Source organism: Lutra lutra, chromosome 1, assembly GCF_902655055.1.
Source record: "Lutra lutra chromosome 1, mLutLut1.2, whole genome shotgun sequence".
Taxonomy (NCBI): Eukaryota; Metazoa; Chordata; class Mammalia; order Carnivora; family Mustelidae; genus Lutra; species Lutra lutra.
In genome coordinates, this window is record NC_062278.1 from 152168212 (window position 1) to 152181058 (window position 12847).

General features: G+C 37.8%; 1 protein-coding gene across 2 annotated transcripts in view; it reads left to right on the forward strand.

The window, feature by feature from the left end:
- ULK4 (unc-51 like kinase 4) overlaps positions 1-12847 on the forward strand; it is a 677717-nt gene that overhangs the window by 350402 nt on the left and 314468 nt on the right. The window lies entirely within an intron of this gene.

Consider the following 12847-nt stretch of genomic DNA (forward strand, 5'->3'; position numbering starts at 1 on the left):
AAATAATCCAATCAAGAAATGGGCAGAGGACATGAACAGACATTTCTGCAAAGAAGACATCCAGATGGCCAACAGACACATGAAAAAGTGCTCCATATCACTCGGCATCAGGGAAATACAAATCAAAACCACCATGAGATATCACCTCACACCAGTCAGAATGGCTAAAATGAACAAGTCAGGAAATGACAGATGCTGGTGAGGATGCGGAGAAAGGGGAACCCTCCTACGCTGTTGGTGGGAATGCAAGCTGGTGCAACCACTCTGGAAAACAGCATGGAGGTTCCTCAAAATGTTGAAAATAGAACTACCCTATGATCCTGCAATTGCACTGCTGGGTATTTACCCTAAAGATACAAACGTAGTGATCCGAAGGGGCACGTGCACCCGAATGTTTATAGCAGCAATGTCTACAATAGCCAAACTATGGAAAGAACCTAGATGTCCATCAACAGACGAATGGATAAAGAAGATGTGGTATATATACACAATGGAATACTATGCAGCCATCAAAAGAAATGAAATCTTGCCATTTGCGACGACGTGGATGGAACTAGAGGGTATCATGCTTAGCGAAATAAGTCAATTGGAGAAAGACAACTATCATATGATCTCCCTGATATGAGGGAGAGGAGATGCAACATGGGGGGTTGAGGGGGAAGGAGAAGAGTAAATGAAACAAGATGGGATTGGGAGGGAGACAAACCATAAGTGACTCTTAATCTCACAAAACAAACTGAGGGTTGATGGGGGGAGGGGGTTGGGAGAGGGGGTGGGGTTATGGATATTGGGGAGGGTATGTGCTATGGTGAGTGTTGTGAAGTGTGTAAACCTGGCGATTCGCAGACCTGTAGCCCTGGGGATAAAAATATATGTTTATAAAGCTGTAAAAAAAAAAAAAAAGAAAGAAAAAAGAAAGGATGAATACCCAAGTTTTGTAGCAACATGGACGGGACTGGAAGAGATTATGCTGAGTGAAATAAGTCAAGCAGAGAGAGTCAATTATCATATGGTTTCACTTATTTGTGGAGCATAACAAATAGCATGGAGGACAAGGGGAGATGGAGAGGAGAAGGGAGTTGAGGGAAATTGGAAGAGGAGGTGAACCATGAGAGACTATGGACTCTGAAAAACGATCTCAGAATTTTGAAGGGGTGGGGGATGGGAGGTTGGGGGCACCAGGTGGTGGGTATTGTAGAGGGCACGGATTGCATGGAGCACTGGGTGTGGTGCAAAAATAATGAATATTGTTATGCTGAAAAAATAAAAAAATTATTAAAAAAAAAAGGATACTATGTCAAATGCCTTTTCAGCATCTATTGAGAGTATCATATGGTTCTTACTCTTCCTTATATTAATGTATTATATCACACTGATTTGCGGATGTTGGACCAACCTTGCAATTCAGGAATAAATACCACTTGGTTGTGGTGAATAATCCTTTTAATGTACTGTTGGATCCTATTGGCTAGTATTTTGGTAAGAATTTTCGCATCCATGTTCATTAAGGATATTGGTCTGTAATTCTCATTTGTGATGGGGGTCTTTGTCTGATTTTGGGATCAAGGTCATGCTGGCTTCATAAAATGAGTTTCAACGTTTTCCTTCCATTTCTGTTTTTTGGAATAGTTACAGGAGAATAGGTATTCTTTAAATGTTTGGTAGAATTCCCTTGGGAAGCCGTCTGGCCCTGGGCTCTTGTTTGTTGGGAGATTTTTGATGACTGCTTCAATCTCCTTACAGTTATGGGTCTGTTGAGGTTTTATATTTCTTCCTGGTTCAGTTTTGGTAGTTTATATGTCTCTAGGAATGCATCCATTTCTTTAAGATTGTCAAATTTGCTGGAGTATAGTTGCTCATAATATGTTCTTATAATTGTTTCTATTTCTTTCGTGTTGGCTGTGATCTCTCCTCTTTCATTCATGCTTTTCTTTGTTTAGGTCCTTTTTCTTTTTGTTAAGTCTGGCCAGGGGTTTATCAATCTTATTAGTTCTTCCGAAGAACCAGCTCCTAGTTTTGTTGATTTGTTCTACTGTTGTTTTGGTTTCTTTTTCATTGATTTCTGCTCTGATCTTTATGATTTCTCTTCTCCTGCTGGGTTTAGGCTTTTTTACAGTTCTTTCTCCAGCTCCTTTAGGTGTAGGGTTAGGTTGTGTACTTGAGACCTTTCTTGTTTCTTGAGAAAGGCTTGTATCGCTATATACTTTCCTCCCAGGACTGCCTTTGCTGTGTCCCACAGATTTTGAACAGTTGTGTTTTCATTTTCATTTGTTTCCATGTATTTTTTCAATTCTTCTTTAATATCCTGGTTGACCCATTCATTCTTTAGTAGGATGCTTTTTGGCCTTCATGTATTTGAGTACTTTCCAACTTTCCTCTTACTAATTAAGTTCTAGCTTTAGAGCATTGTGGTCTGAAAATATGCAGGGAATGATCCCAATCTTTTGGTATTGGTTGAGACCTAATTTGTGACCTGGGACGTGATTTATTCTGGAGAATATTCCATGTGCACTAGAGAAGAATGTGTATTCTGTTGTTTTGGGATGGAATTTTCTGAATATATCTGTGATGTCCATCTGATCCAGTGTGTCAATTAAGGCATTTATTTCCTTGTTGATTTATGCTGAGGTGATCTGTCCATCAGTGACAGGGGTTGTAAAGTCCCCTACTGTTGTATTATTGTCAATATATTTCCTTGATTTTGTTATTAATTGGTTTATATAATTGGCTGCTCCCATGTTAGGGGTATAGATATTTAAAATTGTTAGGTCTTCTGGTTGGACAGACACTTTAACTATGATATAGTGTCCTTCCTCATCTCTTATTATAGTCTTTGGCTTAAAATCTAATGTATCTGATAAAAGGATTGCCACTCCAGCTTTCTTTTGATGTCCATTAGCATGGTAACTATTATCCACTCCCTCCCTTTAAATATGGAGGTGTCTTTGAGTCTAAAATGAGTTTCTTGTAGACAGCATATTGTTTTTTTATCCATTCTGATACCCTGTGTCTCTTGATTGGGGCATTTTACCCATTTACATTCAGGGTAACTATTGCAAGATGTGAATTTAGTGCCATTGTATTGCCTGTAAGGTGACTGTTACTGTATTGCCTCTGTTCCTTTCTGGTCTACTACTTTTCGACTTTCTCTTTGCTTAGAGGGTCCCTTTCAGTATTTCCTGGAGGGCTGGTTTGGTGTTTGAAAATTATTTTGGTTTTTGGTTGTCCTGGAAGCTTTTTATCTCTCCTTTTATTTTCAGTGACAGCCTAGCTGGGTATAGTATTCGTGGCTGCATATTTTTCTCATTTAGTGCTCTGAATATATCATGCCAGTTCTTTCTGGCCTGCCAGGTCTCTGTGGATAGGTCTGCTGCCAATCTAATATTTCTACCTTTGTATGTTACAGACTTCTTGTCCTGAGGTGCTTTCAGGATTTTCTCTTTGTCAGTAAGACTTGTAAGTTTTACTATTAGATGATGGGCTATGGACCTATTTTAATTGATTTTGAGAGGGGTTCACTGTGCCTGCTGGATTTTGATGCTTGTTCCCTTTCCATATTAGGGAAATGCTCTACTATAATTGGCTCCAATATGTCTTCTGCCCATCTCTCTCTTTCTTCTGGAGTCCGAATTATTCTAATATTGTTTCCTCTTAGGGTATCACTCATCTTTTGAATTCACCCCTTGTGGTCTGGTAGTTGTTTGTCTCTCTTTTGGTCAGCTTCTTTATTCTCCATCATTTGGTCTTCTATATCACTAATTCTCTCTTCTACCTGATTTATCCTAGCAGTAAGAACCTCCATTTTTTATTGCACTTCATTAATTCTTTTTTGATTTCAACTTGGTTAGATTTTAGTTCTTTTATTTCTCCAGAATGGGATTTTATTTCTCCAGACAGTGTTTCTCTAACATCTTCCACCCCTTTTTCAAGCCCAGCTAGCACCTTGAGAATTGTCATTCTGAACTCTGGTTCTTACATATTACCCATGTCCATATTGATTTTTCCCTAGGCTTTGGTACTGCCTCTTGTTCTTTTTTTTGTGGTGAGTTTTTCTGCCTTATTATTTTATCCAGATTAGAATATATGAACGAGAGAATATAGTACTAAAAGGATAGTAAAGACCCCAGAAAAATGTACTCTAACCAAATCAGAAGAGACCCAAAACCAGGGGTAGAAGAAAAGGGGGAAACAGGAAAAAAAAATTATATGTATATTAGACTGGTGAATGGAACAGAGCCTCCCACTTGATTTTGGGTATATTTTGGTCTCTTAGAAAAAACTTCCTCCCAAAATTTTAAAGATAGAAATATATATGCATATATATATATATATATATATATATATATATATATATATACATATATATATATAAAATAAGGGTAAACATGATGAAGTAATGGAATATGAATGTAAAGATGAAAATTTTTAAAAAATTCTAAAAAAGGAATTGATAAGGTAAGTTGGTTGGAAAGAGGGGAAAAAAGAAAGGAGGAATGTGCTCTGGCTGGAGACTAGAACAAAGCCATGTGTAGATTTAGGGTACATTTTGATCGATTAGAAGAAATTGTATCCCAAAAATTTTTAGAAAAAGAAAAACTCTGTATGAATACAAAAAATAAGGTTAAATACAATGAAGGGATAAAATAGGACTATTAACAATGAATGTTTAAAAAAATTTTTTTTTCAAAATGGTATTGTTAAGATAGACTAGTTAAAAGATGTTAAAAGAGTAAAGAGGAAAAGTTAAAATTAGAATAAGAAAAAAAATAAGATTAAAAAATTTAACTTTGCAAGATGGAAAGATCATGGGGAAACAGCCATGAATTCTATGCATTGCTTTTTCCTAGCTCTGGAGTTCCACTGTTCTCATTGATTGATATCAGAAGTTTGGTCTTGGCTGGATGTTCTTGCTGATCTTCTGGGAGAGGGGCCTATTGCAGTGATTCTCAAATGTCTTTGTCCAAGGCGGAATTGCACTGCCCTTGCCAGGGGCTCGGCTAAGTAATCTGCTCAGATTTGCTTTTGTTTTGCCCAGAGCTTTTGTTTCCTGAGCACTTTCTGTACAGCTTTGGAGGATGGGAGTAAAAATGGTAGCCTCCCAATCTCTAGCCCGAAGGAGCCAAAAGCTCAGGGCCCCACTCCTCAGTGTGCCCTTAGAGTAAATCAGTCAGTCACTCCTGTCTCCTTGGTATCCGGCCGCACTTCAACCTCACCCAGCCTGTGACCGAGTGTTTCTGTCTCTGGTGCCCTGCCTTTTGGAGTCTGCAAACCCAGAAGATTCCTGCCTCACTGCTCCTCCCGGAGGAGGAAGGTGAGTTTCCCCGGACCTGCCACTTGTGGGGTCCCTGCTCGAAGAGCAGTGGTCTGACTGTACCTTGGGTCACGGCTTAAGGTAACCCCGAGCTGAGAGCCCCTCCTCGGCTCTGTCCCTGCAGCCAGCTTCCCCACTCTGATACCGGGAGCTCTGCCACACGCAGACACCCCCATCTTTCGGTGACCCTGTGGGACCTGAGACCACGCTGTCCCACATGGGCTCCTTCCCCCCACCCCCAGCCTCTGGAGCCGTTTGTTCTAAAACTCTGGAGCAGAGTTCTAAAAGTTCTGATTTTGTGCTCTGGTACTCCACCATTTGCTGGGAGCTGGCCCCTCCTTCCACGGTCTATCTTCCTGTGGTTTCGGATTCACTTCTCTGCACATCCTACCTTTCAGAAAGTGGTTGATTTTCTGTTCCTAGAATTGCTGCTCTTCTCTTCAATCTCCTATTGAGTTTGTAGGTGTTCGGAATGGTTTGGTAACTATGTAGTTGAACTCCTGCAACCTGATGTCATTTCAGTCTGCTACTCCTCCTCCATCTTGCCATTCCTGTGCAGGGGTGTCTGGCTGGATCAGTCAGAAGAACATGTGACTCTTGATCTCAGGGTTGTGAGTTCGAGCCCCACACTGGGTGTAGAGATTATTTTAAAAAATAATAAAACCTGCCAGGGACATGCCGATGGGTGGATCCAAGGGCGGGAAGTTGGCCCATAATTTCTTATAAGAGTTCTTAGTGATCACAAGTCATACACACTGGCTTGAATGATCTTTGACTGTAATGAACTCACCTCTGAGAGGGATGGAAACATCCATTATATTATATCATACACTAGTCATTGAAAATCAGGATGGACAGGGGGATAGAAAGAATGTCTTTGGGTAATATTTTGTTCTTTTGAAATTGACATTTTGTTTTAAATATTTTCACTTATTCCTGGTTTTCTACAGTTTTATTATAATACACTTCTGTGTTTTGTTTATTTTTAACCTGTTTTGGATTAGATGAGCTCGAATCTGTGGGTTGTCTCTTTTTTTCTTTGTTCATTTGCTTTCTTAATTTCCACATACGAGTGAGATCATAAAGTGTTTGTCTTTCTCCGACTTATTTCACTTAGCATAATACACTCTAACCCCATTCATGTTGTTGCAGATGGGAAAATTTCAGTCATTTTATGGCTGAGTGATACTCTATTCTATAGATACACTATATTTTCTCTATCTGTTCATTTATGGATGGATACTTGGTCTGCTTTCATTTTTTTGCTGTTGTAAACAGTGCTGCAGTAAACATAGGGATTATATGTATTTTCATATAAGTTTTCAATTTTGATCTTTATTTCCCTCAAGCATTTTAAAATTGCATTTAATAGAAACTTACTTATTTTCTTTGGGTAAATACCCAGTAGTTGAATTCTGGATCATATGATGGTTCTACTTTTAACTTTGAGGAACCTCTATACTGTTTTCCACAGTGGCTTTACCAATTTGCATTCCCACCACCAGTGCACAAGGATTCCTTTTTCCCTACATCTTTTTCAGCACTTGATATTCCTTGTCTTTTTTATTTAACCATTTTGACAGGTGTGAGGTGATGTCTCACTGTGGTTTTGATTTGCATTTCCCTGATGATGAGTGATGTTGAGCATCTTTTCATGTGTCTGTTGGCTATCTGTATGTTGTCTTTGGAAAAATGTTTGTTCATGTCTTCTGCCCATTTTTTAAATGAATTTTTTGCTGTTGTATGAATTTTTTTATATGTTTTGGATATTAACCCCTTATTGGTTATATCATTTGCAAATATTTTCTCTCATTTGATAGGTTGCCTTCTTGTTTTGTTGATGATTTCCTTTGCTGTGCAAAGCTTTTTTTTTTTTTTTGTGCAGTCTGAATAGTTTATTTTCACTTTTATTTCTCTTACCTCAGGAGACATATCTAGGGGACATAACTAGACATAATGAAGGCAACATTGTCAAAGCAATTACTGTCTATGTTTTCTTCTAGGAGTTTTATGGTCGTGTCTCACATTTAAGTCTAATTCGTTTTGAGTTTATTTTTGTGTATGGTGTAAGAAAGTGGTCCAGTTTGATTCTTTTGCATTTAGCTGTCCAGTTTTGCCAACACCATTGGTCAAAGAGACTGTCTTTTCCCCATTGTTTATTCTTGCTTCCTTTGTCATAGATTAATTAACCCATGAAAGCCTCTTGGGTTAATGCAGACAGAACACCCTACAATGTTGTGTAACTGCAGCCCCAGCAGATGGCCTGGGGGCTGGCATCCAGTCTGAGTGCTTACACCACCCAACCACAATTCTGAGGCAGCCCCAGACAGACCCCTTAATAGCACAGGGACCAAACCCTTCCTAGTACACCCACAGCAGGCAAAGTTGGTTATTGCAGCCAACTAGACTGAAGGCAATCATGGCTCAGCCACAGCAGTAGGGTGCACACAGTCCACATAAGGAAAAACCTCAGGAGTGTCTGGTTCTGGTGAGCAGAGGGCATTCTGCTATAGGGCACTGCAGGACCTCTTCTTCCTAAGGCTACTACTTTCAAGATGAGGAGACATAGTTGACCTTCCTACTATGTAGTAACAAAGACAGAGAGTTGGATAAAAGGAGGAGACAAAGAGGTGTGTTCCAAATGAAAGAAGAGGACAAAACCCCAGCAAAAACCTGAAATGAAATAAGCAATATGCCTCATAGAGAATTCAAAGTTATGGTCATAAAGATATTCACTGGACTTGAGAAAAGAGTGGAGGATCTCAGTGAGACCTTTGACAAAGAGATAGAAAATATAAAAAAGAACCAGAGAGAAGGGACTTGATGACAAAATAAAACAAAATAAAATCAGTAGAGAAAATCAGTAGTGGAATAGAGGTTACAGAAGAACAGATCTATGAGCTGGAAGACAGTAATGGAAAGTAACCAAATTGAAGAGCAAAAAGAAAAAAATGATAAAAAATGAGAATAGGTTAAGGGAAGTCCATGATATCATCAAGTGTAATAACATTTGTGTTACAACGATCTCAGAAAGAGAAAAGACAGTTGGGGCAGAAAATTCATTTGGAGAAATAATAGCTGAAAACTTCCCTATCTGGGGAAGGAAACAGACATCTAGATCCACAAGACACAGAGCTCCCCCAACAAAATCAGCTTAAGGAGGTCCACAACAAGTCACATAATAATTAAAATGGCAAAATGTAGTGATAAAGACATTTTAAAAGCTGGAAGGGGAAAGAAAACTGTTACATACAAGGGAAACCCCATAAGTTTATCAGCTGATTTTTCAGTGGAACCTTTGCTGGCCAGAAGAGTGTGGCATGCTATATTCAGATTACTGAAAGGAAAAAACCTGCAACCAAGAATACCCATCTGGCAAGGTACAGAATAGAAGGAAAGGTAGATTTTCGTAGACAAACTAAAGTTAAAGGAGTTCATCACCACTAAGCCAACCGTACAAGAAATGTTAAAAGAAATTCTTTGAGTGGAAAGAAAGACCATTATTAGGAGTAAAAAACAAATTATGAAAAGGAAGAATTTCACAGGTAAATGCAAACATAACAAAAGTTGTAGATTGATCACTTATAAAACCACTATAGAGGTTAAAGCACAGAAGCAGTAATATCAATTGTATCTACAAAAATCAGCTGAGGGGTTCACAAAATAAAAGGATGTAAAGTATCACACTGTATATATAAAATGGGGAGTGGGAGTAAAAATTTAGTGCTTTTAGAATAGATTTAAACTTAAGCATCCATTAACTTAATATAGAGTGCTCTATTCATAAGACCTTATATATGAAACTATTTATTGATAACCACACAAAAAAGAGAGAAGAATCTAAGCATAATACTCAAGAAAGGTATCAAACAACAAGGGAAGATAGCAAGAAGAAGAGAGGAACAGAATTATGAAGACAACCATGAAACAAGTAATAAAATGGAAGTAAGTACATGCCTATTTATAATTACTTTAAATGTAAATGGGCTAAATGCTTCAATAAAAGGACATAGAATGACTGAATGGTCATTGTTTCTTAAGTACTACCAACTGTGGAAGATTTTACTCCACCTTGTATAGATTTTTCTGTTCATTTTATCAGCCTTCTGTAGCAACCATCAAATGTTTTGGGGGATGCTGTTTTTGTTTGAAGCCCCTTAAGTTTCCTATTTGTCATTCCAGCCCCATTCAAATTTTAAAGCCATTGCCACTTTCTCATGCCCTCAGTGGAGCCTCCTGTATGTACTAAGCTCAATTTTCAGCCATCATCCAAAATAAGCCAATGCCCCTGCAGGAAGAAATGGAAGTATCAGTTGATATTTGAAAATTTCTCTCCTTTCTGGAACTTTAGTTCACCTACTTCTTGGTGCTTCTGTAATCATCTGATGTCTCTACAAATATGATTTTATAATTTATGTGAGGTTTTCTGGTTGTTATAAGGTGGTATTGGATTTTGTGATCTAATATATCCTTGTAGAGGCAGAAGTCTCCTAATTGATTAAATTCTGCTTTCATCTTTTTAAATGTCATCTTGTTGCTTGCTTTCAGTAACTTCATTTTTTTTTCTAGATTTAAAAAACTGGATACTTCCTTTATTGTAGCATTTTTATCATTGTATCTAGTGCTGTTTTCATCTTATAAACTGCTTTATTTAGCATTATTGCCTGCATTTTAATGTATAATGTTTTCATTATATGTATTTTCATAAAAGTTTTCAATTTTGATCTTTATTTCCCTCAAGAATTTTAAAATTTCATTTAATAGAAACTTGTTTGGTTTTTAAATTTCTAGTATTAGTATAATGATTAAATTTCTATTTGGGGGGAAATTTGTTGATGTTTCTTCGCATATGCTATGGTTCATTTCATGAATTCTCTGTGCCTTTGAAAATGGTTATTCTCTATAGGGTTCAGAATTTGGCATATGCCCATAAGATATTTATCTCTAAGATATATCATGTATGTATAAGATATACCTTACTAATTTTTTTCTTTAATCTATCTTAGATTGTGGGAAGTGAATATAGTGTTCCATTATTACTGTGTTTCTGTGTATTTCTCCTGCTTCTCCTGGTTTGAGAGTTGTTATATTACTGGGTGCAGACATGTCAATAATTATTATATTATTGTTTAATTTTATTGTCTGTAGTTGAAATTTGTTTCAGAAGTTCATTCTTTATGGTGTTTTGTGTTCTTCAGTCCTTAATACAGAATTAGAATAGAAAATATGTGTGGGTCCTTGTCTGGTTCATGCATGACATTCTCCCAGCCACTTCTCCCATAGTTGTCGTTCCTACTGGATGTGAATTTTCCCTCATAAATCCTCTAATTCTTGATAGAAGTGATCAAGATTTGACCCAGAGAGCCCTCTAATTCGCAAATTGTGATTCTGGTTATACTTCACATCTTTTTCGTCATTACGTCTGTTGGAAGTAAATGTGCTTTGGGAAGAATATTTAAAACACCCCCTGCATATTCTTACAGGTGGTTCTGTTCTTTGCCAGAGCCCAGAACTGGGGAGCCATTCCTGTTGTTCTTTGCTATGTTCCCTGTTTGCATGCTCCTGGACTGAGTGCATGATTGCTTACAATTTGTCACTCTGTGCTCGATAATTCTCATCTAGGTGGCTATGCTCTAGCATCCTTCTGGAAGGAAACACTCTAGCAGTTCTGGCCAATAGTATCAAAACACTCCAAACATGATAAGAGTCCATCAAAGAGCAGGGGGAGGAGGATGAGTTTGAAGATTAAGGTCTGAGGGGGTGAGGTGACCCATCAGCACAGGAAGTGGGAACAACTGTGGCTCCCTTTTAAGCTGGAATGGAAGCAAAGGCTGGTTAAAGATGGTCCCTCTAGCAGGTGATACGTTGCTTTTGAATGAGACCCCAATTATAGTGTAATGCTTTCATTACAGATCTAAATATAAAATATTAGACAAAGTATCATACCATCTCTCTGAGTGGTTACTTCCTGATTGCAGAATGGGTAAGATTTTAGATGATCCATCTCTTCTTATTAATCCTGCAGGGTTTCATAGTGGAAAATAAATGACACTTATTTATGCTTGCAAATCAAATTGCCATAAAAGGTTATTTCAATAGACAGAGGCAAAAATCATACTAAAATAATTTAGTAAAAATGGGAGCTAAGAGCATGCTTAATGGAACATGATTAGATTTAATTTTCTTACTATTTCCACCATTAAAGCTCCATTATCTTTTCCGAGACTTCATTTAGGTTTCCAGCCACATGGCAACTCTGAGGCATTTGTGGGGAGCACATGGAAGCCTATGAGTTCCATTAAAAAACAAAAACAGCTAATAATATGCTGTTCTTTCATTTTTGCTATCAATGTCTTTCATCCGGAGTCTCTTGTATTCTCTTTTTAACCTGATCTCTTAAAACTTATAAGTATCATTATCTAAGAGCTTTCATGCAAAAGAAGTTTGATTGTAGAGTTGAAACAACTAAGATTTACTACGAATGTCTCTGAAGTTCAGAAGCTCTGAGAATTTTTAAGAATTCCTCTGTTAGACTTTGGCTTCAAGTATATCCACATTCCTCTCTATGTACCCGGTTTAGTTTTTGGCCATCACCCAGAACTCGCTAAAACCGTTTATGGTCTTCTCAGCTCACCAGGGTCTCACTCTCTAGTGTGTGTCAGCATGATCAGCATACCGTACTCCCCTCAGCCCATTCTGTCTCCCTGCCCTCCCACTGGATGGGAAGCTCCTCCAGGACAGGTGTCTGGTGTAGGTTTGGGGTGTGTTATCAGGATCTATGTTGGGCCTGATGTATGCTGATCTTTAGTATGGATTGTTGAAGGAATGACGTTCAGTTGTCTGCAGAGGAGATCATGCATTTTTTACCTTCAAAATAGTGTACACTATTTTCTGTAATATAAAAGGATATCAACTGGGCAGACTTCTCAAAATAATGAATAATTAAATTGGACACATATTTGTAAAGGTTTTCAGGTCTGTTTGTGTGTATATATGTTTGTGTGCATTTAAAAATGTATGCAAATTTGCATTAAAACCACTTTGTTTTAATATGGGAGCTTACATTCATGCTGAGTCAGTTCTGTTTTCTATATTATGAAATCCTGTGACTCAGGATAATAATTCATAAACTTATCCTTTTCTACCCCTCCCCCCATATTTTTGTGATGAAATTGGACTTCATGGTAACTCAGGTGGCATGTGGTATTTAGGATTCTTTTAGTGGCTGAAGAAAGGCAGGATTCTGAGGACATTGTTTCACTCAACAACCTTTTGTTCTTGGATTGATTAGGTGGGCATTGGAAAGACAGGGATAGTGTTACTTGTCTTGTGCTAAAACTTATATTTGAGTGATCTTTGCTACAATCCACAAGCAAATATTTGAGTGTGCAGAACTGTTTTGTTTGACTATAGGAAAGCATAGGAATTTGATATTATTTGATATTATTTAACACCTCTTTCAAATATTCCTTCAGAAGAGTCAAAGACAAAACTGCAAGTGGCAAAATAAAATATGTGTTTTTATTGGGAGTCTTT